General features: G+C 45.1%; 1 protein-coding gene across 1 annotated transcript in view; it reads right to left on the reverse strand.

The window, feature by feature from the left end:
- Positions 1-21253, reverse strand: part of KCNMB2 (potassium calcium-activated channel subfamily M regulatory beta subunit 2) — a 95640-nt gene extending 74387 nt beyond the window's left edge. Inside the window, exon 1 of the mRNA XM_077184125.1 lies at positions 20649-21253. The gene's annotated coding sequence lies outside the window, so the exon portion shown is untranslated. The remainder of the gene's footprint in view (positions 1-20648) is intronic.
- Between the last annotated feature and the right edge of the window lie 5367 nt (positions 21254-26620).

Below are 26620 nucleotides of genomic sequence, written 5' to 3' on the forward strand. Positions count from 1 at the left end.
TGACTGACTAAGATAGTCTGGACAGCTGGACTGTGATTGGCCATTGATTAGAAACAACCACATGAGACCAATCACAGGTCCACCTGTTGCATTCCACAGCAGCAGATAATCATTGTTTACATTTTGTTCCTGAGGCCTCTCAGCTTCTCAGGAAGAAAAAAAATCCTAAGGAAAGGATTTTTCATAAAAGATGTCTGTGACACCACGGGGTAGCAGTGGGGTTTGAGCTCAGATCTTGGTGTGAGATCCTCTCCCACCCAAGCACTGCAATGTGGCTGTGGCTCAGCTGGGGTGATACCTGCTGAGCTGCTGATGCAGGACACGCTGCTTGGAGATGCCTAAATGAACTCTGATGAGGGACAGCTTTAAAGAAACTCCAGGGAAACTTCAACAGGATTTTGGTGTTTTGTTTAAAACAAGGAATAGTTGATCAACTTTTGATTTTTAGCTTGAGGGGAAGCCAGTCCTAAGAGCTGGGTGATCCTTGGGGGGCCCTTTCCAACTCAGGATACTCTGATTTTGTGAATTGTGAACCTCTTGATGAGTGAATTGACTGGTATCAGGTCAGAGAAGTTGAAATACTTCAGATGGGTTGATGAGACCAGAATTTCCAGCCTGGAGAGGTCTGACCTGGAGGAGAGCTGTGTGTAACATATAGTGACAGGGTTTTGCCCTCCTGAAAGACCCATCTCCTCAGGGACCATTGCAGCAACCTGACTTTGTGTGAAATAAAGTTCACCCACTCAGGAAAATCAATGCAGGCTGCCGGGCACTCTGTGACCAGCAGATTTGCAGAATTTTTTAAATGTCTTAAGATCATTTCTGGGAGCTCTAAAACCGTGTAAAAAACCTATTTGGCTTCATAGTCCTATCAGAAATCCCCCTGGGACACTGGTCACTGTGACTGAGTGCTCAAGAAATTTTTGCATCTGCTTGATGATTGTGTTGCTATACACTAATGTTGTGGATTTCTACAGTAATCAAGGAAAAAAAAAAAGTGGTATGGAAAGATACTCTGTGAAAATGGAAAGATATTCTAACAGTCCTGGAGAGGGGAGAGGAGGTTTGGGTAAAAAATCCTGATATTGGAAGGGTAAATCAAACACCCAGCATTGCTGTCAACCTTTTAATGGAAAGCAGCTCAATCACTGGCAGGATCAATCTCTATAGACTGAGCCCATGGCTATTATCAACTTTTCCCATGTCCTTGCTGCTTGTAAATTTAAACTCCACCTCCCAAAAATTTCAAATGACAGGCACAGCAGCACTGCAGAGAAAGGAAACAAAATGCTTCCCTAACACACTGCTCTTTGAATACACCTCTTCTCTGTATGAAACTTAGATTTTGCTTCCTGCTTACACTTGAATTTGTACCCCTCTTTGCTCTCTGCTGTGGTTGAGAGTAGACCCAGTGTGATGCACTGGGAGTACCATAGCCACAAAATCCATTTTAAAGTGTTCTTGAGAGAGCCAAGCCCATTGCACACAGTTCTGAGTGTCTCTAGCAGAATTGCATCTATTAAATGGTAATTATCTTACATGTGTAGCAGGGTAATTCTCCCTCTGCTGCTCTCTCCAGTGCTCCTACCCTCTTGGAGTTGTGTGCAAGTGGGACTTGAGTGCTCCCACTCTGCTGCTGCTCTGCCTGGGGAGATCTGGAAAGCAAGGTGGGACAGGGCCTATCACCCTCCTGCTTGCACTTCCCAAGAGGTTTGGAGCTGTGCTGCTCATCTGCCAGCTCCCTGTGAGGAAGCACAAAAAGGAGCATCAGTGACCATTCCTGGGCTGTCAGGGCAGGGGCTGAGTGTGGCTGGCTCAGATGCTGGGAGGAGACAGCCTGCAGCTGGGGTAAGAAATGACACAAAATCAGCTCCAAATTTGGCAGTGAGTATTTTTATCTCTCACACACTCCCCAGCACTCAGGTGTTAACTTTACCTCCCTGCAGTGTTTGCCTGCCCTGAGCACAGGCACCAAGCCAGCGACTGGAGCCACTGGGCATGGCAGCCACAGGAGCATCCTATGCCAAAGCCACCTCCTAGGCCTGGCTTAATGGAGCACTGATCAAATGCTTGCCCAGTTTAACAGAAAAAACCCAGAAATGTCAACATGGGCTGGCAGCTGGGAGCCTCCCTGTGTGACCACAGTTGTGTGCAAAGTGACAAACTCTGAGGGAGTCTCAGCATTTATGGAAACAAATGCACACACATTATTTCTGGACGTTATAATATAAATTATCACCTTCTCTACGCTCCCCAGGTGTGCTATAATCCTTCATAGGGCTGCTCCTTACTGTGCAAGGAGCAAAGAGGGAGCTGGTGCCTCGCTGCTGTTCACAGAATGAAAGTGCAGCACTGTTGTGACAGCATTTGTTGAGTGCCCCTGTGCCTGGAGCACACCCAGAGCCATCCACCCCACAGCTGGGGGATGAGCAGAGCTCATCTGACACTGCATCTGCCTCCTCTGCTCCTCATAAACACAGAAACAATTCACACCAGCATCCGTGGGAGCTGGGTCTTACAAGCCTTGCTGCCACATATTTCAGTCTTGGCTTGAAGGAGAGAGAAGCAGAAGTTTGGAGACTTCTCTCTCTAGAGAAAGAGAAAAGATCCTACCTTTGATGTGTGGTTGCCATAGTAAAACCAGACTTGTTTTGTGCAAAGGGTGTGAAAAGGTAAGAGTTTGAACTTAGACCAAGTGGGTTCATTACAGGAAAGAAAATAATAGAGGTAAGAGCTGCAGGGAAGGAAAATAATCCTTCAGATAGTCTCACTTGATCCGTGCTGAAATAAGGAGCCATTGACAAAGGTTTTAATGCGCTTCAATTATCTTTCAACAGAGCTTGCCAAAGTCTGAAACCACAAGGTTTCAGTAGGAATGTGATAATGATGGAGATGGGGCTCAAAAAACATAAACAAGGGAATCTGAATCTGAAATGGGCAGTTTGCTTGAGGTTGTTTTTAAAAAGCAGAATTTCTCTCCAAATCCTGCCTGTCTTAGTCTGTCAAGAAGATATATCTGTGTGTACAGGATGTGCTCAACAGCAGCATGATATATCACTGATGAATAAAGGACTTTGTAGATGGATACCTGCAGATTTAACACATAAACAAACCCTCTTCCCATAGTCCCCTGCTACCTGTTGCAACCTAATGAGCAGAGATATGTCAGGGAATGCCAACAACTTTTTTTTTTCCAGTGGGTTGTCTTCAAATGCATAATTGGTACCAAGTTTTGACACTACAGAAGCCTGCAAAAATTGTAACTGGTGATCAGAAAACAGTGTTTGCAAACAGAAAGAGATTTCTCCCTGGCTTTGTAGCCCTGTTAACCTAGCTGGCCATGTAGAGTGGGTCAGGGCTGTAGCACCCTATGCCTCCCCAGGTGCCCACAGAAGCTCTCTGTGTTGCTCTCTTGACCATTTCTCATGGCTAGTTTGATGCCAGCAATATTTTGCAAGCCCTTGAGGAAGTTTGCAAAGTGACATTGCCCCATGCCCAGGCAGGAGAGATGCTGGCCTCCCCCCATGGGAGCACAGGATGCAGGAATGGAGCTGTGAGGACACTCCATGGAGAGGTCTGGGGAGCTTTCCATCAGAAAAGCAAAACAGGACCCATCCTCCAGTCTTCTTCCTGTGTGAAGGCAATTTTTATCCAGTTTTTCTGTCTGTCACAACACACAAATGAACCCATCCTCCCACCTGTGCCAACCAGTCTCTGAAGGTCCTGTGCCACTCACAGTGGTTACAAGGCCATTTTATCCAGCAAGGGGCAGATCCAGGGGCATTTACTCAGATTTTTCTCCTTTTTTTTTTATTTCATGGCAAATATCTCCCCTGGACAAGCCATCAGTGCTTATAGCTGAGCTAGTGTTTGCACCATTCCCCTAGAAACTCCCCTGTTTCCACAGCCCCTGGTTTTGCCTTGCAGAGCCTGGCTCAAAACCTCACTTTGCCTTGGAGGAGCTCCAAGGAGGCCAAGGTGAGTTGCTGTGATTTGACCTGACTCCAGCTAAAGTCAATGCAACTTTTCTTCCTATCATCCTATTCATTTAATGTGCATCAGGGTGGGGTTTTCCATGTGGGGATGATGTTTGCAACAGTGCTGTGGTGTGGGGAATGGAATTTCCTAAGCCCACTATGGCTGTGGAAAATAAATTTATCACAGTGAACTCACTACGCAGGGCTGAGGTCGCTGTGTTGTAAAAAGGCACCAAATACAAGGACCTGGAGGTAAGAATAATAACCAAGAAACTCTACTCTGCTTGTATGTTGGAGATTTCTGATCAAAAGCAACACATATTTTAGATAATGGAAATTATTTATGAACAGTGTCTGGGGAATTCTAACTGGTACAAATGAAAGGAGCTTGTCCTCCCCTCCCCACAATTTGTCAGTCTCTAACTTCTCATCTCCTGGCTGCACAACTGAAAACTGGGCTTTTATCTGAGGAAATGAATTTAGTAAAAAACGTTTTTTAAGAAGTGATTTGATCCCTGAGGTTGGGGAAAAAACATTACAGCTGCAGTATTTAATATAATTTAAAAGCTGATTACTCTGCATGTGGAATCAGTACTTTTCATAAGGCCTTCTACGACATCTGGTATGCACCCTAATTTGTATTAATGGCTCCTAAGGAGCCATCACAGTTTATCAAGAAAGTAATATGCATTTTAAAAGCATTCAAATAAAGATTTACATGATAAACCTTAATAACTCTGGAATGCATTATTAGCTAACATATACTCCCAGAAGCAGTCACTCACTTCAGGCAAATTAGATAATTCAAGAAGCCATGAAAACCTTCAGGTCAGGGCTAAGCTGTTCCTTGGTCACCCTCTAGGATTTATTCAATACATTAAGGAGCACTTTCCATCTCAGCCTTTGTATGGTAAGTGGCTATTTTGTGCTTAGGAGAACTGCTATGATTTCTTCTGAAGAAAACAACCTGTTAAGCTTTAAAGCTCATTATTTATCACAAAATGGCCTTATATCTCTGGCAATATTTCCCTGCAATTGTCCTGTCAGCCAGATGCTAAGTAAGATATCAGTATAAACCACTTTCCCAATATCTGTGAAATATGGCTGGTAGATAACAATGTTACTGAGATGATGCTTTTAAATCATGAGAAAAGCCAGGCAGTAAATTGATGGCTTCCATAAAGCCAATGGAAAAATTAATGCTGTGGGGGAGAGGGGCTGAAAACTGCATTTACTCCAGCAAGATGAGAACAAAGCAGCAGTGCAAATGAAAATTCAATAACTTTTAATTGTGTTGAAGACTGGGATCCCTCTGATACAAAAACTTGCATGGAACAAGAAAAAAACACATCCTAGGTTCATTTGTGTATTGTGACAGACAGAAAAACTGGATAAAAACACACAAATACATCCAAGTAAAAGGATTGACTGACCTTTCTCTGCTGTAGTCGAGATAATTTAACTTTAAATGCACTTTTTAGTGAGACTAGTCATGTCCTTAAAAATGAGCGATTTACACTTTTTTTTTCCCCCACTGAGTTCTGAACTGACATTTTCATGCCTCCAACTCCATTTTCTGGCTGTTCTGTATTTGCAATTATTCTTGTATGGACAGCCTCAGCACCAGGGACTTGTTTTGTGCTCCTTGCTGGTCAGCTTCATGGTGCTGGCTGGGCAGGAAAGGCTCCTGCCCAAAAAAGGGGAAATATTTGACTGCCCAAAAAAGGGGAAATATTTGACTGCCCAGCCCTATGCTCTGCATCTGTGTTCTATGTATTGACATGGTACTGCCTAAAAGTGGCCTTTGGGATTCTTTGGTCCTTAGACTTTGCTTACCCTGTGGGCTTGTGCTCTGTGTTTTATCACCTTCTCTGAAACTTTGGAGAGACTGCAAATATTTGTATATTCAACTGCTAGCTGGGATTAATGAGAGCAAAAGAACAGGTCTTAAGTGAACTGCATTTTTTAGACATTTAGATGCTGGAGAATCTTAGCTGGAGCAAACTCTGATAGTGAACAGCTGGTGAGGCAAATTGTCCTGAAAGATTAAAGGCCTTAACTTCCCTTGGGTGGCACTATAAATGTTCACCCACCTCCTTGGGGCTGCTAAAGATCACTCACTGTGGCCAGGGGAAGGACACAGTGAGGGAAAAGGGGATGGAAGGAGAGGAGAGAGGGTTAATTCCACCCAAGGGATCTGCTTTTACCTTTGTCTCTGGGAGCAAGTGCCAGGGTGAGCTGAGCAGGAGCTGGCACTGCTTGGCTGCCCTGGCAGCAGGGGCAGGGATTGCACCACCCACAGCCATTATCTGCTGGAGTGCAGGGCAATTTCTGTGACAAAATTGGGGTGTGACAAGTGGCCAGTGCTGCCCAGCTGGGCTCCATCCCAGCTAGAGTGAGAGCGGGGCTGGTGGCAGCAGCAGACATGACTGCTCTCATGTCTAACAGTGAAGGAGAAGCTGGAAAAGGCTTTTCTGGGGATTTGCTTGGGTGGTTTGCTGTTTTTAAAAGGCTGCATAGCAGGGTCACATCACTGCCTGTGAGGCAGGGAGTTTGTGCCATCTTTGTTCTCTTGAACAAAAAAGCACAACTTTTGGGGAGCTCTGTGTATCTTGTAAGGCAGAGATAACTGAGTTACTGCCTCTGGAGCCCTCTGCCAAGGCTGAGACCAAGAGGGATTCACTCAAGGAGAGTTTTACTGAGGGAAGGAAGCTGCCCTGGCCTGACCCGAACTTGTCACCTGTTTACAAAACAGTCAAATGTCCATGAGTGAAATTGCAAATCTGAAAAACTGGGCTGTCCCCAAATAAGCTGCAGCTGCCATTGGGGTAAATGACACACAGCTTTGTTTTAGCCTGGCGAGTGGAAGGGAAATGGTTTGGGAAGTGCTGCACCCTCTGAGATCTGTGGAGCATGGCTGGGAACCATCCCTGCCTCCCCTTGGGCAGGGTGTCCCTGAACCACCACAGTTCTGCCTCAATCCTTGCCTCATTTTTACTTTATTTTACATCTGTATGTATCTAATGAGGCACCTAAGAGAAACCATGTTCATGGCCTTGGCCATACCCTTCTTGTCCAGTGAACACCCCTCACAGCCTGGGCTTGGGGGGCAGGAAAGCTCCTGGTGAGAGCATGGGAGGCAGCAGAGGGGAGCAAGGGATCACCTGGGGTATTTGGAGGTGGCTGGAGAGGGAGTGGTCATGAGCACTCATTGATAATGATAATCATCACTCAGAGGTGAGGGCAATGGTGTGGGTGACTCCCACCCTGGGGTTTTTTCCTTAGCACAGGAAAAGGGAAATGATGCTCCCACTGATATTTCTGTCAAGTCACTCAAGATGGAGAAACACAGACTCTGGACTCATGGTCCCCTTCCCTCCCCTTCCTGTCTCACTAATGGCAGCCTGGAATGGGCTTCCAGCCGGGTTAATTACCTCTAATTGCCTGCAGCTTTCTGGCCAGCCTCACCTCCCTGCAGGAGGGGCTGGCCCCAGTGGGAGCAGCTGTGCTGGGATGCTCCAGGAACTGCTCCTGCTGCCTCTGGCCACCTGCACACCTCCCCTGCTCAGCTCTGGGCATCCTTGCGAGTTCAGTTACTTGGGGGAAAACAAATGTTTTGGTTCCCAGTGGTTTGATGAAAAGTTTATAAATGTGCATATACAAATAGTGGGTTTTCCACGTGGGTTTGCTGTCACAGATCTCCTTCAGCTGCCTGGTGCAGTTCATCTCCACTGCAGCATTTTGTATTTTCTGGGAGCTCTAATGGGGAACAATGACCCTTGAAAAGAGAGTTCAAATATTCCTGTAAGGACACAACAAAGTTTTCCTTTTCTTCCTACCCCAAAGCTAGGTTTTGTTTTGTGTGCTTGGAAAAAAAACCAAAACCAAACAGCTGATTAAGAGGTTTAGGTGCATTTGGTATCTGTTTACGCAAAATCCAGGGATTAGTTGTGATGAGATAAAAGCAAATCTGGCTTTATTGTTTCTCTTCCACAGTTAAGTGATCACAGAAAGAGCAGCCATAGCCCAACTGCTCAGACACACTATTTTCACGTTTGGCTGTTGCTTGTATTAGTGTTAAGTCAGACTTTGAAAGGAATTTTCTGCAAATTTGTTTGTATGAAGTTGGGCACAAAGCAATTCAAAGCTTGGCATGGAAACAGCAAAGGGGAAGCAATTCAGAAATCCAGGGAAACGAGCCTGGCAGCATTTCAGTGTTATTTACCTTCCTCTATAATCTCACTTGTGAATACTGGGACCAGTCAAAAATCTGTGTGCTCCTCTCCATTCTCCTCCTTCATTAACCTGTGGTACTAATTAACCAACAAACCTCTGGGTTTCACGTGATCCTCTCATGTCCATCACAGGTAATTCTGCTAATTAAAGAGGTGACAGAATGGTTCAGCATGGGAGTGCAATTCTGAGATGGAATGGACACATCTGTGAGCTGTGAGAGTGCTTTGAGTAATAATATTTAGCACTAACAAATTAAATTTTGTAACTCCATAGAAATTCATGCTTCAGGGTTTAAAGTTAATCTCTGTCAGGGTAAGACCACTGTTGGCATAGATTATCATGTGTTTACCAATTAAGGAATTCTTGGAAGCATTGCATCTAGCAGAGCATTTGTTTTACTTGGGTGGCAGCTCTTACACCAGGTGCCCTGACCCAGGAGAATAAAGCAAAAATGGGCACGATTCCATGAATATAGGAGACATCAGCTGGGGTTTGTCATTGTGCTGGGGTTTGGGAGACTGACTGCTAACTTTGTTTTAGGCTTCCTCTGTGTTTTGGTACAATATAGGCAATTTTTCTGTGCCTTGGCTCATCTGCTTTCAAATAAGAAAATACAATCCCTCTTCTGCCACCTTTTCAGCTGAAACAAACACCCTTCACTGAGGAGGGGTCAGTTCTTCCTGTGGGCTGCTGCAGTCAGCACCAACATTGAATTTGAGGATTTTCAGTTTTAGCTGTGATGCTGCTGCCACTCTTGATGATAAGGATGACAGCTGTAGCTTTGCTTTTTCTGAAGTTTATTGGTTTCAGCATTTATTTTTATGTTTCATTTTCTTACAGTAAAAACTACTTTTCACATATAACAGCCTGTTAGTTTGATTTTTCAATTGTGAGGATAGATAGCAAAGACAACCAGGAGTTAGCAGAAGGTGAAGTAATTTGACAGTATCTCCAGAATCTGAATGAAGAAATGAGGGTTAATTTATGATAAAATGCTTCTTTTACAACATATTCTGTCTTATTCATACAGATTTAGTGAAAGAGATACCACAGCACAAGACACAGCTGAAATCTCAGGAGCAGGGGAGATGCTGTCATATAACTTCTAGCTGTTTGTTCATATCTGGCAATAAAATAAGTTATAGATGAAAAAGATGAGTTAGAGAGGAAAAGGAACTCCATTTGGATAAGCAACATTTCCTCGTCATGTGCACATGAAAGTCAGAAATATAACTTAAGAAAAAACACAGAAATAGGGGAAAAGTGCAATCCTGGGAAATGAGAGCTTGAGAATCTGAAAGGCAGTCACTGCTTCAGAGAGGGAGGGTTTGTTTCTGCAGTTACTATGAAATCTCATGAATGAAAATGTCATTCTGCTGTATTTGTGCTATTATACAGTGCAATTCACTGGCAGGTAACCAGCTCTTTGAAAGAAAAGCTGATGGTCCTGTTACTGAGATGCTGTAAACACAGAACCCAGAAAAAAATTGCCAGAGAGAAGGAGCTAGAAAATGCTGTGGTCTCTCATTAATTATCCCCTTGCCTTTCACCTTCCTGGCCCATCTTTGCTCTCCCTCTCTCCACCCCAGGGCATCACTTATCACCCATCCAGCCTCTGAGAGCTGCAAAATCATCCTTCATTGCCTGTGTTAGGGCAATTCATTTGCACTGCTACTGTCCCAATCTTTCATTCCTCTCAGAATTGTGCCTGCAGGAGACTGAGGCAGGCAGAGAGGATGTGTGTGGGTGATGTTGGGGTGCTGGGGTCTGTGCAGCCAGGGTGCTGCAGGATGTGTGTGGGTGATGTTGGGGTGCTGGGGTCTGTGCAGCCAGGATGCTGCAGGATGTGTGAGGGTGATGTTGGGGTGCTGGGGTCTGTGCAGCCCCCCCTGCTCACACACCACACTCACTGCTCATGGCCCAGCACCTCCGTGGGCTGCATGTTGCACTCATGTGCAACCTCCTAAATGCATTTAATTGATCTTCATGGCTCCATGTTTGTCCCCCACCTGGCTCAACACGAGGCTTTAATTGGCTGCCGTGTCGCACACATTAATAATGAAAATGGCAATTAGCTAAAATGGTGCTGGCTGTTTGGGTAGCTGCTCTGTGTTCTGGATCATGCATGAAGGCATGCCAGGGCTGCTGCACCAGCTGAGCACACTCAGCCTAGGGATGGGCTCCTGTGCCTGCAGCAGTGACTGATGCCAGTGCTTCATCCCAAAAAACAGAGACTTGGGATATTAGGTGACGCCTACAGAGCAGGTTTGTGTCACACCACTTGCAACTGTGAAATCCCTGAACACAAAATCCCTTTTCCACATCTCAGCCTGCAGGGAAGGTGTGAAGGCTGTTAGTTGCTTTGTAGGCTGGGGATGAAAGACCAGTGCCCCTGCTCTCAGTTGTTTCCCAGGGAGGTCTGAAGGCACCTCGTGATGATGAGCTGCTTTGAAAAATGTAGCCCTTTATTTTGGCAACCTTTTGAAGATAAAATGTTTTTATTGTTGGTGTCTCCAGCTTCCAACAGATCCCAAATTTGTGATATTGTTATTTGTGTCTCCCACCAGTCAGAATAAGGCAGGGCCACAACCACCTTGTAATAAATAGAAGAAAGGCAAGTGGCTTTGTCAGGCCTCTGATGAAATACTTGTGTTGGATTTTGTATCAACTTTGAGATGGGAATTGGGCTGGTTTTTGTTCATCTTTAGCTGACAAACAAGATTAAAATCCTATTTGTGCTCACTCTCTGGCTATTGTTGACACTGTCCTGTGTAATCCCTTCTGCTGGGTTATCAAACTCCATCACAAAAATAGTCAGGGTTTATTCCCCCATCACTGAGAGGTGCTTTTCATATTCTAATCCTTTTAGGGTAAGGTGATTTGACACCTAATATTTCAAGACAAAATCTATTATGAAAGCAAAATTAAGCAACAACATTTATTCTCTGATTCCCTTTATAAACTCCAACATATCTTGGCACACTTCACTTTTGTATCTCTGAGTTATGCATAAGAGATGAAAGTTATCGCTGTAAAAAATGTTAAAATCATTGAAGATGCTGTCACAGGTGACTATGATATTTATTCATGCTCATCTGGGGGACTTCTAAGGCTGATGGTGTGGTTCAATAGAAATTACAGAGTGGGAGTTTTTTTTAGCATTAACAGTTGTTAAGTGTGTCAAAGCTGGTGAAGTCAGAGGAGCTTTACAAAGACAAATGCACAAGAAGCCTGACAGCTGGTGAAATTCATTGATGGATCTGAGTAAGATTGATTGCAGAGAATCACCTCAACTTCTTATGTGTTGGCAGATTTTAAATTAATTATATTTTAAATGCTTTGGAAACAGACCTGAGAGCAAATTTGTGGAGCCCAACATAAGTGGTGGTTCAATAAATGAAAGATGTATAGAAAAGTAATCATCATTTTAGCTGTGTACAGAATGAAAAAGAAATCAAACACTGAAAATATTATTACAGTGCCATTAACATAAATCAATTGCATGCTCTATCCTCAGAATCTTTTTTCATTTCTGGTCATCCTATCTCATAAAGTCTTAAATGGTTATAAAAAGAGTGCAGAGATTGACAGTAAAAATGATTAGAGACGTGTAAAGATTTTTGTAAGAGGGGAGGCAGCAGCCTGGAACTGCTTAGAAAAAAGCTTTAGCTGCCCTAGGAGATTTGAGCAGCTCAGCAGGACCAAGGCAGCTGTAGGTGCTGAACGTGGTCCCCTGTCCCCTTGCTCACCTGCACCCCAACCCTCAGGGTCCCTGCACTCTAAAAGCCATGGGGATTTTAATTCAGGACTGTGGAGCTGAGTGGCAGCTTCTGCTCCAGCTGTGGGTCACACTCTGCATTGGGGACAGGCCAAAAACTACAGCCCAGCCTGGGCTCTTCCTGAGACTGGGGTTATGGAAACAGCCAAAATGTCCATTTTAAAAGGCACAGTTCTCTAAAACACAGGCTGAAGGTCTCACCCTCAAAAGCTGGTTCTATCCCATGTACCTCTTGGTGGAAATGGGATTTTAAGCCTCTCCAGTCAGGTCCTTGCCCAGCTCCCTTGGTTTGGGAATGGCCAGCACAGGGTACCAGCTGGCTCTGGGGATTTTCACTGCTGTCCCCTCCAGCACAAACTGATAAAATGAACCTGCTGGAACTTCTCTATTATGCTAAAATATTTGCCACAGAGATACACACCAATTGCTTAATAGGATTTTAGACAACCCCTAGAAATTTCTGCAGGTAAAGAGAGCATCTATCCACTTTATTGGGCAAGCTAAATCAAGGATAGGCTATCTCATGCTTTAAGGTGTAAGTCAGACATGCAGATTCAGACAGCAGATTCAGGCAATGATGGTTCCCTTCTTGGCAGCTTGCTCTGCAGTTTTGTGCCATTCCTGGAGGAATGTTGGGATTCCCAGACATGAACCTGGGAGCTCCCCTGGGCACACTTCTCATGGCATTTCAGCAAAGGGGAAGGAAACCTGTCTCCCCTGTCACTGCATTTAGGGTGGGCTCAGCCCCCACTCCCACGGGTGCTTCTGGCACCTTTCTGCCTTTCTCCTGATAAAATGGAAGAGAGAACCAGTGTTTCTGAGGTGTAAATAATGTTTAACAAGTGGGCCTTGGAGTTGTAAAGGAACTCCTGCACTTATGCTATAATCATTTTGGTGGTTGATTTAGAGCCAAGTCCTGCTGGCCTGACTGAAGCAATTAGCCTGATTACTGCCAGAGGGATGCTCATGCAATTAAGGTGAGCAGTGTTTGCTCTCTATTCTGGAAAGCAGTTGTCTGTATGAAAGTAGTTGACTCAGTGCAGCGGTGCTGAGGCAGGAGGGTGATGGGCTCTGAGACAAACCTTGGAGCCCTGACAGCACCTGGTGTCTCTCACAGAGGAAGGATGGACAGATGGACATTGTCTGACACTGCTCTGAGGGGAAAGCTAAAACCTGACAGTGAGAGACATGTCCTGGGGTGTTTGCTCTGTGGGACTGCAACTGCTGTTGCTTCCCCAGCTTCTCAAAAGGATGGGACTGGCCAATTAGATCTACAATTGCCATTTATCAAAAAGAGCATCTGAAGTCTTCAGTGATGTTTCCCCCCTCCTCTCTCCCTGCTATTTCTAAGGCACCTATCAATGTGGTGCAGAAATACCATCTGGATACCTGGCTAGTGACCAGCAGGCTGTGGTATGTGAGGGTTTTAAATAGAGACAAGAGAGTGGAGGGTGGAAAGGGTAGACAAGCAGCATGTTTTCATGGAGGCTGAAAAGGGGATGAATTAAGAGAAAAGCAAAGAAGGGCAGAAAATACCTTTTCTTCAAATTTTCACGATGAAAGAAGCGGGGTATGTTAAATCTTCTAGGAACCTCCCTAGGAATATTTAAACTGCTTGGGAAGTGTTCCTGCAGATGAGCAGGGCTGCTGCATTGTGGATGAACACTCACCAGAGAGCAGGAGCATCTCTGCAGAGGAAACCTCTTCCTGCCCTGCCAGGAGCACCTCTGCACCTGGCTCTGGATGCCAGCTCTCCTCTGCATTCCCTGCTCAGATGTTTCACTAAGGGCAGGTGCAGCTTTGGGGTCAAGGGCTCTGACTTATCCCTCCCCCTGAATTCAAGGAAATGTAGAGGTTTTATTTGATTCCACAGAAATCAAATACACTTTGCAACGTGGGAATTTGCCTTTTTGATGGATCTGAAGGGTTTGTGAATAGCCTAGTCCAAGGCTTTAGTGTGAAGCCACTTGTGTCATCTCGGTGATGATGAATTCACTCCTGTCAATGGAGTTTACTCTTTGTGTTAGCACTGTCCCCCAGGTGGGTGCCTGTGTGTGCACAAATAATGGCTCGGTCTGGCAGAACATCTTTGCTAAAAACACCTCACTTGTCAATTACTGGGGATTTTCCCTGAACTCTGATGGTTCTGGAGCAGAGTTTGGCCTTCTGGTGTTATGACAGAATTTTGCAGGTTCAGTGATGGCTTTTGACAGCTCAGGTCCCAGCAGGGAAAGATTCCTCACTTGAAATCAATCAGCTTTATCACACAGGAAAAAGAAAATTAAAACCCACCTGAAACTGAAACCTGCTTTAACAGGGGCTCCTCTCTGACTGAGCTGTTACTGCACATATCTCTACACAATGAGCATATTTATGTGGGGAAATATCAAGGTAGGTGCACCTATCAAAGACTTCCTGATCATGCTTAATGCACCAGATAAATAATTTTAAAATGCAGAGGAGTTTTTCTTGAGTTTTTAGTGAAAAAGCACATCCACATATGCATCTCTGAAGAGTTTTTTAATTAATTGCTTTCAGTCATTTCCTTTCATAAAATTAGAACAATGATGGAACAGACTGGCTGTGGAGTTTGGCCGAGGAAAGATTATACTAATCCACTTGAAATATGACTAAAACAGAAAGCAAGGAGAGATAAAAGCAATTTTTTTCCCCCAAGCTTGTTTACCTGTGACAAAACCCTTCCAAATCAGCTGCACACAAAATACTGGATCATCTAACACTCGACCAAAAGAGGTCTTTCTTTGGACTTCTTGAGATATTTCATGTCCAGAGTTTGTCCCATGATGCTTTTAGCAAGATGGGGGGATATGTATTTCATGCAATTAATAATTAGGAGAGCAGCAAAGCTTTTAAAGAGCAGTGATACCCAGATCAGCTTGCTATATGGAATCAAACAAAAAGGGGGAATTTATCTGAAATTTTTTATGTACCCTGAGGCATCACTGAGAATGGTTTTCAAGAGTCAGGGGACCTTTCATTTGCATATTCTCCAGTTAATAAAAGGCTATGGTTACAAATGAACTTCCTTTGTTCCCTCCATGGGTTACTGCTCCCTAAGCCTTGAACTATGTATTCTTTGTTGAAGGAATAAAAAGATGTCCTAGTTAATGTGATGCTTTCCACTCAGACTTTCCTTCCAAAACTCTTATTTTCCAGAGCAGTAAACTGCTCTGTGGAGATGCTGTTGTGGTTTGGCAAAGTCTGGTTTTCACAGCTGAATCAATTCTTTCCCTATCAGCCCAACAGCAGCTCTGGAATTCCACACATAAGCTTACAAATGGCTCATCAATAACCAGATGGGCCCTGAGGATCAACGAGCAGTGAGTGCAGACACACTGCTGTCCTTCTTTGCCCTTCAGCCCCACAATGTGGGCTCTGAACACACTGCTGTGGTCAGCCTGTGGCTGGCTGGAGCCTCTTTCTGCAGGTTATAGGGGCAGAGCAATTCAGGGCTGTGCCTGCTCCCGACTCCGCTCTTCTCCTGCTTCTCCTGCACCAGCTCTGGAGTTTGTTGTGGGCTCCCTCATGAGTCGAGACAATTTTCAGGAGGTTCCATGAGCTCTGAGGGCCAGGAGAGCCTGGAAGGTGCAGGAGTGGGTGGCTAGATGGGAATGGGAAGGCAACAAGAGAACAAGGAGCAATTCCAGCCCTGGGGCTGATGGGCTCCCTGAGCTGTCTCCCCAAAAAAGGCTCACAGACTCCTGACTGAGGTCAAGGAGTCAGTGTATTTGGCAGCTGCACTGAGGAGGACCTGGACACAGGTCTCCAGGAGGGTTTAATATTCCTTTATTCCCTCTGACTTTGATTTAACCGTGGGCTGTGATGCTTTAAGTACCAGATATTAATTAGAAGTGGAAGTAGGTCCCAAAGGGACCATACTCCACATCTTCTCACCCTTCCTAGTTTGACTTATTTCAGGTTACTACTCTGAAACATTATTTATGCACCCAGGAGCCTGACATTTATAATGCCTAAATAAATTTGCAAATAACTAATGGCTGTCAGTGAGGAGTACCACTCTGCTGAGGTGGAAAATAGCTTGCCCATGAATAAAACCTAGCCAAGTATATGGGATGTTTTCTGCAGCACTCCTTTAAGGCAGGCAATTACCTTGTCCCTCCTTTGGTATCACACCTAAACAGGCACAAAGGGACAATGCTACATGGAGGGGTCCCACCAGGGTGGCAGCCTTGGAGAGATGAATCTCTTTGGGCTGAAGCAAAAACTTCACTCTGAGCCTCTGGAAGGGAAGTGGGGAAGTGGGGCAAATGCTCTTTTGGCTCCTCTGCTCTCCAAAACCCTTCTGGCAGTGGCACAATGCAGTGGCACAGAGTGGGAGGAACACCAAATTCAGGCAAAATTGCTGGGGACCTGTGAGTGGCTGGGGCATCCCATTTGGCAAAAGCAGAGATGGAAATTATTTATGGGTAGCAGGATAGCTTTGTAGTAAGAAAGAAAAAGTATCTGTAGACATAATGGAAGTTTTAACAGCATCTAGGGGGAATTTCAAGTTGGGATTTAATTCCAGACTACATTGAGTCAATTTTTGTCCTAGCAAAGATTCTCTGTATTTGCTCAGATTTTAGTTCCCCTAATTCCTCTCATTCTCTTGCTCTCCCCAGGCAGTATCAGTCTGGTGTTATGTGTGCCCTGACAGAATATGAATACACATGTGTTGCCTGTAGTGACTCTACTGTGACTCACAGCACTTGCAATTTAGGCCCACTTCTATTTTTAGAATAAAAAAGGATATCTAGGATCATTGGACTTTAAAATCAGTGAAAAGGTAAAAAGGGGCCATCTGATGGGGGTGTAACTGCTGGTTGCCTCTATGAAGTCCTAGCAACCCTGTTGATTTAGCTCACACCAGACTTTCTATATAAAGTACGTGGACAATAGAACTCACTCAGTGGGAGACATGAGGTTTCCTCCTATATGACATAAGAACAGTGCAAAAATATCTCAAAAGGCAAATATATTCATGTTTTATAACCTTCTCCCCTTGATTTGTTTCTGAGTAAAAGAGCTTGGTGTTTTGACAGCTGAAATTTTTGGTGTCTGTGAGGAAATACATTTGACAGAAATTCTTCACCCAGCTGGTTTTGACTGTTTTTAAACCCATATATCAGGTGTTTGTTTTCTTCTCATCTGCCTTTTTCACAACTCTTCCATATCTCCATGGCATGTTAACAGTCCCCTGCATGACTGAAAGTAAACTCTGTCCCCCCTAGCTTGGTGGCAATTTTGGTGAGCACAGGGAAGGATTGGGAGCAATGAATCCAGGGCTTGCCATGGGCTGAGTCTGGTGAGACCACAGACCTTGAGGTTAATGACCCAAATTCACTAGATTCACTGTTAAAAACTGTACTTGTATATTAGGTGTTGCTGCTGTTCCTATTCCTACCTCCTCTGTACCTGCTCCATGTGCCACTGATCCCTCCTTCTGCCATCCACCCTTATTTTTCCCATTTCATTGTTTTCTCCTGCACTCACTGCCTCACTGTTGGCTGTCCTCGTGTCACAGAATGTGCAAGACAGGCACAACAGGAGAGGCTATAATGTGGAAAATTTAGAAATTTCCATTATGGTGTTTTTCCTGCTAAATTGGCTGCACAAACAGTTTCCACTGGCACTGTGGACTTACTCTGGAGAGTTGGGGAGCCCATGGGGGCATGGCAAGAGCTGGGAGAGAATGGCCCATGCAGTGCACGATGGATGATGCCCACTATCCATTTTAGCAGAGATGCAGGAATCCAAACATTTTTCATGAATATTCATGTGAAATTGAAAGCTGTTTAACCTGGCTCTCACATCTGTCTGGTGGGAGCACTTCAGTGCTTATGTGTTGCTGGTATGAATACTTGCAAGATGTGAATTTTAAACCTGACTGAGTGTGATGGAAATCCAGTATGAAACAGAACACTTGGTTGTGAAATTTGCAATTCCTTTTCTGCACAAGTCAGCTAATCAAGGAACACCACAGGACTGAACCAAGCAACACAGTATGAATTTGCAAACATTTGCCATTCCCAAAAGATCTGGAAGCCAAGAAGTTGTTTGCTGAAGAAAGCCCTAAATAATATCAAATAAATAAATTAGAAAATTGCATGACCTCCACAGGAAATTCATAACAGAAAGGGCAAGTGAGATTCATGGTAAAAAGTACTCATTGAGCTTCTGAAGAAAGCAGGGAAATCCTTCCTCAGCACAGTGAATCAATCTGATGTAGTTTGCTTCACTATCTGCTGCCCATTGATGGAATGATGGGAGATTTGGAGTCACTTCTGACAGACTCTCAGATGAATGGGTATTTGGTCCTGGCAGAAGTTTTTCCAAGTGGCCAATATTTGTGAGATAGTTTTGAGAGCAGATTTAGCTTTGGATCACGGGATTTGCTTTGTGTCATGTTTTACACTTGAAAATGCCTGAAACATTGACCTCCTTCTGCTACACAATTTGCATTTTGCCCTATCTGGAGCCCTGTGTTCAGCCTCATTCCCTGAGCAGCACTGTCTGTATTTCCATTGCATCACCACCACCTTGGCCTTGATGCACTGCCCATTTCCCAGAGATGCTGAGGGATTTGCCCAAGTCTCCCAGAGAAGTCTGGGCACAGGTTGGACACAGTCTCCCACCTCCTCATGGTTTTACCCCTTTCAGACCCTTCTCTCAAAGAGGTACTGCAGTAAAACAAAACCCCTAAAATTGTCTAAGCTTCTGGACAAAAGTGAGATGGAGAAGAAAAACCATATACTTGATTTCTGCATGCATTGCTCATTTCTGGCACAGATCTCATATCTCTGTGTAATAACTCTTTGATCCATATTGCAAACTGCTACAACAATTTCTTTGGGAGAAAGTTTTCACTGTTATCTTTATGTACTCAGTAGAGTACATAACATAGGTTGAAATTATTTCCCCCCAGATTTGCAATGCAAGGTAATGCAGTTAACTGAAAAGTTCTTGCTTGGATCAAATGGGAAATATTTATCTTTCTTAAAAAGAATTCTTACCAATTTCTGATCCAATATTGCTTCTTTTTGGCACAACCAGTATTCACTTAGACTGAAAGCACTTTTGTTGTTAAATTGTCATTGGTGTTTTGTTTTTAAATGAATTATATCACAACCTATTTACAATGCAATATAACACACTGAAGTTCTCCTTAAAGAGAACATTAGTTAGGATGAGTAAACTCAAATTAGTTGGTAAGTCCCTGCTATATATAATTCTTTTTCTGATGAAGATTTAATGAAAACAACCCGTCTAACAGAATTCTTGAAGCTGTGAGTTTTTGGCAACAGTATTGTAAAGTATCCTTAGTGACATCCACATTAAAGTAGATTTAAAATGGTATCATAACCTTAATTTGAAAATTTAGCACAGCAAGTGACTCCATACCTCTTGCTGCAAGATATGACTCTCAGCTTCTTTACGTGCATTTCTAATGGGTCCTGTGAGAAGCATTTCCACAAGCAGAACATTTTATTGTTACTAAATACCACTCACTCTGAAGTCCCTCTGTTGTTTGGGAATGAAACTTTAATGAAGAAGTTGAAACAATTCATCAACCCAGGGAACATCACACTCAGATCAAGCACACCGAATGATAAGGGCTCTGCATATGCATGGAAATATGATTTTCATTCATTATGTTCCTGCTGCTCATCCTGCTGAGGGTCACACACACAAAAACAGGAACCCAGCCCTGCCCAGGACCCCATGCAGACCCCACTGCCCTGTCTGGCCACGCAGACCTGACTGATTTTGGACATTTTCTTGTCTAGTGACGCTAAACTGGCACAACATAAAAAAGTACATGATGCTTCTAACTTTGCTATCACCTCTTGGACTTCTGGCTGGGAAGAAACAAGGTTTTCCCAGGGGAAGCCTTCCTGTTGTCCTAGTGAGTGTTCATTCTCCCCCTCAGCCCTTGCTCACAGCCCTTTCAGCATCCAGCTGAACGCTGTGTACATCCTTCCCCACGCTGCTTTCTCAGGAGGAGGAGGGTGGCAGGGGGCTGGCAGTGACACGGGAGGAAATCGTGCCTGTTTCTGTCTGAAACTACATTTCTCGTCCAGCAAAACAATGCCAACAGTGCAGAGAAAGCTTTGATTATGCAAAATGGATGGGCACATCACGCCTTCTTTTGCAATAGGTTATAACCCAAGGAGTCCCTCACCCGGAAAATTCCTCCCACCACCTTCCCCCGCGAATGCTTTCCCCCTTTCAAACGACATCGGTGGCACTCCAGACACATTTTACACGTTAATAGCACGTCTCCCTCATCTTACAGGCTCCATAGCTTTCCTCTTCCCCTTTCATTTTAGGGCAGCTTCCCCATCTCAGAATCAGCCTGGACTGGCTGGATAGAAAAGGAGCAAAGTGTTTTCTTGCATGACCTCTATGCATTTTACTCCGCGGGAAGAACAACGTGGAATGCACACTCAGCAAGGCAGCGAGGCTGGAGCCAGTTTATCCTCGGGGCGTTTCTGCCATAAAACACGGGACTGACTATGCACAGCATTTCCACCCCTGGCTGTCCCCCCACGGCAGCGACCCGCGCCCGGCGCTGCCGCCGCACCTGCCGGGAGCCGAGCAGCAACAGCTCCCTTTGTTCCCCGTGCGAATCCTACCTCCGAGAGCTGTCACATCTTCCTCCGAGGCGAAGCCTAATTATTGACAAACAGAGATCCAGCGGAATCCTCCGAACTGCCACCGGTTGTGAAGCGCTGTCATCGCTCCCTCCCGGTGCTTGAACCTTTCTGGACCATTAATGTCACAACCCCTGCTAACTCATCGCTTAGCACTCGCTGCTCAAAATGTCTGAAATAGTTTGGGGGGATAATAGGAATGACAGGCACACTAGACAGCCATGCTTGAAATTAGTTTTCTCCAGCTGACTTAAGGCTGTTTCGTAGTGCTTTTAGGCACGCACTCGGTGGCGTTTATTAACCTAGGCTAGACGTGCCATTCCTGCTTTTGTTCAGGGCTGTAATAGGATGGCTGCTAGGAACGCAGCAGCGATAGGTCTAACTCCATTCATCCCTCCGTAGTTCTTAAACCTCCCCGGGAGAGGAAAAGGCTTCAGTCATCCTTAAACTTACTGAGGCTGCTGTTTCTGCAGAGCAGGCTCTCACACATTGTTTTGAAACTAAAGAGAGAATCCCTGCCGGGGACGGAAGGTGCCGTAGCTCTGGCGGCTGCTGCGAGCAGCGAGAGGAGCCGGCAGCATCCGCCCCCGCCGCAGGCTGAGGCTGGCGCAGGACTCACTGGAAGTAGCGATTGGAAGCTGAAAGTTCCTAAAACTCTCCGAGGCAGCTGTGGCACAAAGAGAGCGAGGGGGGTGCAGGAACCGTGCTGTGCTTTGTGTGCACAGAGTCATAGATGTGCACTGCGCTTCTCAAAAGGCAAAATAATGTTTGGAGATGGTGGAGACTCAGAATCTAAACTTCTGAGTAAGCAGCACCTGGGGTGATGGTGGGCAGGAGAAATGAGACCAAAGCACAGCACTGGAAGAGAGGTGGTGAGAGATGCTACAGGACACTGCTGTTTTCAGTAAAGCTGTGCTAATCACCAAATCCCAGCTCAGAGATATTTGTGCCCTGTGGAGATCTCGGAGCCTCTTTCTTCTTGGTGGTCAGTTAATGACCAGCCTAGGTCAAGATGCAGAAAGGTTTGTTAACATCTGCTATCACTGGTGTTGCTGATCCCAGTATGGTCCCTTGTGGACAAAAGAGCCACCAGCACAGAGTTGTCTCTGCCAGCAGCAATGGCACACATGGGCTGAAGGACTGGAGAGACACCCTGGAGCCAAGGCAGGCTGGGACACAGCAAGTGAGGAGCTGGTTCTTTCATTGCTTGTTCCACTCCTGCCTGTTTTTCTAGCACCACCTGGTTCACAACCCTTTGTTCTAAATGAAAACAGCATTCAGGAAACACCTCAGAAATGAATGGTGTTGGGAGAGATTAGGGAGGAAAGCAGATCACAGTGAAACCCCAGCTATGGCTGCCTCAGACCCTGGGAAGGAAAGGGTTAGGACAGCACTAATGGCAGATTTGCTTTACCAAACAGCAAATCAGTGTTTGTGCATAGCATGGGCCACTGGTCTCTCCTCCCTTTGCATTGGCCTTCACTGAAACCATGGTTGACAGCAAGGCTGCTGCTGGTGCAAGCCAGCCATGGATGGGGATATCTGGAGGGACCACGAGCCTGATGCTTGCTCTGAATCAATGCTGCTCCAGCAGAGCTGCCTTTGCTCTCTGTGCTTCCCCATGCCTGCACTTGGACATCCTCCCTTTCCCCCTTCACCCACTGCTCCTTACACAGTCACTGGGTTGGAGGGAGGGCTCAAGGCTCCAGTTTTGTTTCTCAGTTTACAGTGGGGTATTATAGGCACATCAAGCTTCTCCCAGACCTGGTGGCAGCAAAGGGGACTTTGAATTTTTTAGGCAGGAATCTCAAGGTGGGCAATTACATGCTGACTGATAGCAGGGCTGACTGAACAATATCTGCTTTCTGAATAATTTAAAGAAATTTTTTTGGTGTCACCTATCTTGCATCTTTCATGTGCCCTTCATTCACCTTAAGGCAGAAAAAGAAATGGGAAAAAAAAGTTCTCATTGTCACAGGAAATATATTTCTGTTCCAGTAAGGGTCTCTCTGTGCCATTGATTTGTGGGTGGGATGACACAGCAGTTCAAGAGACATAAGAGTCTCATTGGAGATACCCAGGTCTAGGAGTCCTGACCTTGCTGATGATCTTGTGAGAGATTTCAGTGCTGGACTGGACACAAGAATGTTCAATGCCAGGTTAAAGCAGGTGGTGGTTGCCACCCATGTTCACAGTTTCCCAGCTGTGTATGCTGAATATGAGAAGAGTCATAAAAAGCTCCCCCAGTTCCCCCTCGTTCATGGACCTCTCTGCCAGGGAGATCCCAAAGGCCTCAGTCCTTCCCAGTAAGTTAAAGCCACTCAGACTTGGGGGTCAGGGGGTGACACTGCCTGTGAGAGTTGTGTGACTGAATGGAGAGGAGAGGTTCTTACCTTGGGTGGGATTTGAAGGGGGAATAAACTGTCCAAGGTGTACAGTGTTGGCAGGGAATGACCAGAAACATCTTCTGGGGCTGATTTGTTAACATGGTCAGTCTTAGGGAGAGATTCCATGATACTCCCCCTTTCCTCAGGCTTTTTCTAATCCTTGAGCAGCACCAGCAGCTCCATCAGTGGTGGGACTGCTGTACTCCCTGTCCTTACCATGGCTCCTCTGCTGCTGTGTTTTTCTGGCACACCAATCTGCTCCCTGCTGGAAAGAGGATACAGGGGGCAGTGGAGTGAGGATCTGATCAGGTATTCCCATTTTCTGTCTTCCTGCTCTGTATGAATGCTGTAAAGTAGGATTGTCCAGGGAAGCAGAGGGCTCATGTGTGCTTTCACTCTGCCTTCCATCAGGAAAATCCTATTCTGTGGGAGAGGAAATTGCTGCTCAGCTGTACAGCAGTGGGACCCTATTTGAGAAAACCCTTTGCTTGCAAAGGAGTGCAACAATTTACAATGTCTTGGTCTGTTTCTGACCAGTACTTAGGAAATGGCCAAGGAGGATGAAGGACAGGAGGAATTTAGGAGGTTTGCAGTTTGCATGTTGAAGTATGCCAAATAATATAATGAACAGAGCAACTAATGCATCATTTCATTATGAGTCATCCCCATTATAACAGGAATTTTATAGATATGTAATTAGAAAGTGTAACTATCAGTTACAAATGCACATTTCCACTTACAAAAGAAAGGACGTGATACAATTAAAGCTCCAGGTTGCACACACAACAACCTTTTCTCCTCCTGTGCTCACAAATTCTCCAGGAACAGTATGAGTATATTTTGAAGTTGCATCCCTATCAGACAGCATTCCTTCTACCCACTTGCTGAGTCTTTTTGAAACAGCAGCAGGCAGCCTCCCTAATCCATAGATTCTTGGTGTGAGTTGTGTATTAAAGGAATTGCAGGATGATCTGCTGATGACTCTTCCACGCTGGATGTCTCTGTGGAGTGTCAGTGTTCAGAGCAGCATTAGCCTGGCAGGGCTGCAGGTGTGGTGTGCACGGCAGGTAACAGGCTGTGCTCAGGATGTACAATCACAGAATCACTGAAATTAGTCTAGCAGGAAAAAGGATCCTCCAGAAAGGGCCAAATTCTGCCATGCACATCTAGATACTCTTGGGTGTTGTGGAGCCTGGGCTCAGACCTGAGTTTTGCAGAGGGCAGATATTCCCTAAAAAGGATGAGTCCAATGTGGGGGAAGATAAATTCCTAACAATTATCTCAGCAACAAGCATTAATCTCACCTCTGTTGTTTAATTGGAAAAAATATCAAGAAACCTTGTAGCTGTCGCTCCCCAGATTTACAGCTCTGCCTGGTTTCCCCTCTTTTCCCTGTGGCAGAACAGGCAGCACCTGTGTGAATGCAACCCCGTGCTTGTCCAGAGTATTGCAGTGTGGTGCTGAGAACCCCAGGACACCCAAGTGCTCATTTAACTGAGTTACCTCACAGTGACTGGCTAATCACTTCCACATGCTGCTTGATTGTCCCCCTCTATATCCAGCTCTGCCTTTTTCTTGCACAGCTCTTTTTGAGCTGCTTGCCTAAGAGAAAATAACTACATCTGGAGTGTGGTTAAATGACCCAGAAGCTGCTGTTTTGCAGACTGACAGTGTTTGATGCAAATGGATGGCTTCTTGCTGTGAAAATCTCCTCGGCTGACAATCCATCGGGTACTTTCAACGATAGTTGTCTGAATTAAAACACAGGCTCCTCTTTGTATATTCACACTATCATTCTTACAGAACTGCTGGTATTAAATTCTTCCTGTGCAGTCTCAGTGCAGGCCTCTCTACTCCCCATTTGTGCACCAGCTGCTGGTGCACATCTCTGCCTCTCTTTGCCTTCAGCTTTTGCCATCTGCCACCATTCAGTTGCCCAGGTGTTGGAAATCTTCTTGCTCTTCTCTGGCAAACATTACTCTGCCTCTTTCTTCACTAATTCAACCTTCATTTATATGGAGGCTGATAGATCAGGATCAAACATCTGCTGCATTTCATCCTTCAGGGGGGCACATGGGGAGCAGAGCACAAATAGTTGGAGGCAAGAATAAAGGCTGGTTAACCCTTCCTTCCCTAACTTTCCACTCCATCTTTGAGAGCTTACAGTTTTCCTGCACTTCTAGATGTGCCAATTATTTAATACTTGTCAGTTGGGATGTTACCTAGAGCAAATATGTCCTAAAGCAGAACTAATTTTCAGAAACATCAAAGCTTTCACATGCTGCAACAGTGTCTAGTCCTGAGGTATTGAGGAGCAGCAGAGTTGGAACATATCTGAGGCAGTTATCAGCAAAGATACCAGAAGAAACCTTTTTTCCTCTCTAGACTGCTTCTGCTGGTGCAAACAGGGACCACACCACTGGCTTTGTTATGCTTTCCACAGAGATACAGGTCAGGCATCCTTTGTGATTGCCTGCAGGGGAAATCCAGGCTCACTGATCATCTTTCACAACAATGGGTGGTGTAAACTATTGAATTCTTTTGGTAGAGATGATGAATTAAAATGATTTCCAGTGTGCCCAATCCTCTTCAGCAAATCACTGAAGATTGAACAGCAACAAACCAGAATCCAACAAAACAGGCTGCTTACACAATGCTGCTTGCTGGGCCCAGGGAATGTTTCCTGCTTAAAGGCTGGTAAAATATGTATCTGAGGATGCACACCCAGCTGCTGGGGCCAGTCCCCAGTGTGATTGTTGAGTAATTCCAACAGGATTTCACACTTGAGCAATTTTACTCTCCTCAGCCTGGTTCTCAGTAGCAGAGCTTTCTCAGCCTGATATTGTGTGAGGCTCTTGGGCAGAGATGGTTCCCTGCTCTGAGCAGTTCTGCTGAGCAGCAATTGCTGCCTGCTGCTTTCCCATTTGTTAAGCAATGGATTAGTGCTCAGACATTTGCAGGCCACGTTGGCCTAAGCCCTGAGTGCAATTCTGTGGATTTATTCCTCTCCTGGAATGCCATGATCAGAGCTTGTTTCTCTCTTGTTCAATAATTTCCTGAAGCACTGCTCCGATCGACACTGCTGTGATTTCCCTGCTTTGTGGCAGATAAAGCATTGTGCCATTCACCTTCCACAGAAACACCAAATTGGCCACTTAGATGCTCTCTGATTTTACACACAGTGCCTGGCTGTTTCTCCAGCTCTTGATTGCTTTTTCTGTCCACACTTTCCTATTCCTGTGTTAACATTACTTCTCCAGCAATTTTAGCAATATATTGCTAGATAATTCCTTTGCCTTTTTTGCCACCCCCTGCAAATCATCTGCTATGCAGAACTCTCCTTTCTTCAGGATTCAAGTATCTCCTTTAATCTGTTCTTCCTTTTATTCTTCACTCAGCTGCCTCTGCCTTGCTTTGGTGGAATAGTCACTTGTCTGATGAAGCTCATGCTTCTATTTCTGTGCTCTCCCTTTTGAAAGGTCCTTTGCATCAGTGAGAGGCCTCTTTGGGTCTCTTTGATGATTTGGGGCTGTGTACTGAGCTCTGCACTCCAGGACTGGAAGATCA

This window comes from Agelaius phoeniceus, chromosome 10 (assembly GCF_051311805.1).
Source record: "Agelaius phoeniceus isolate bAgePho1 chromosome 10, bAgePho1.hap1, whole genome shotgun sequence".
NCBI lineage: Eukaryota > Metazoa > Chordata > Aves > Passeriformes > Icteridae > Agelaius > Agelaius phoeniceus.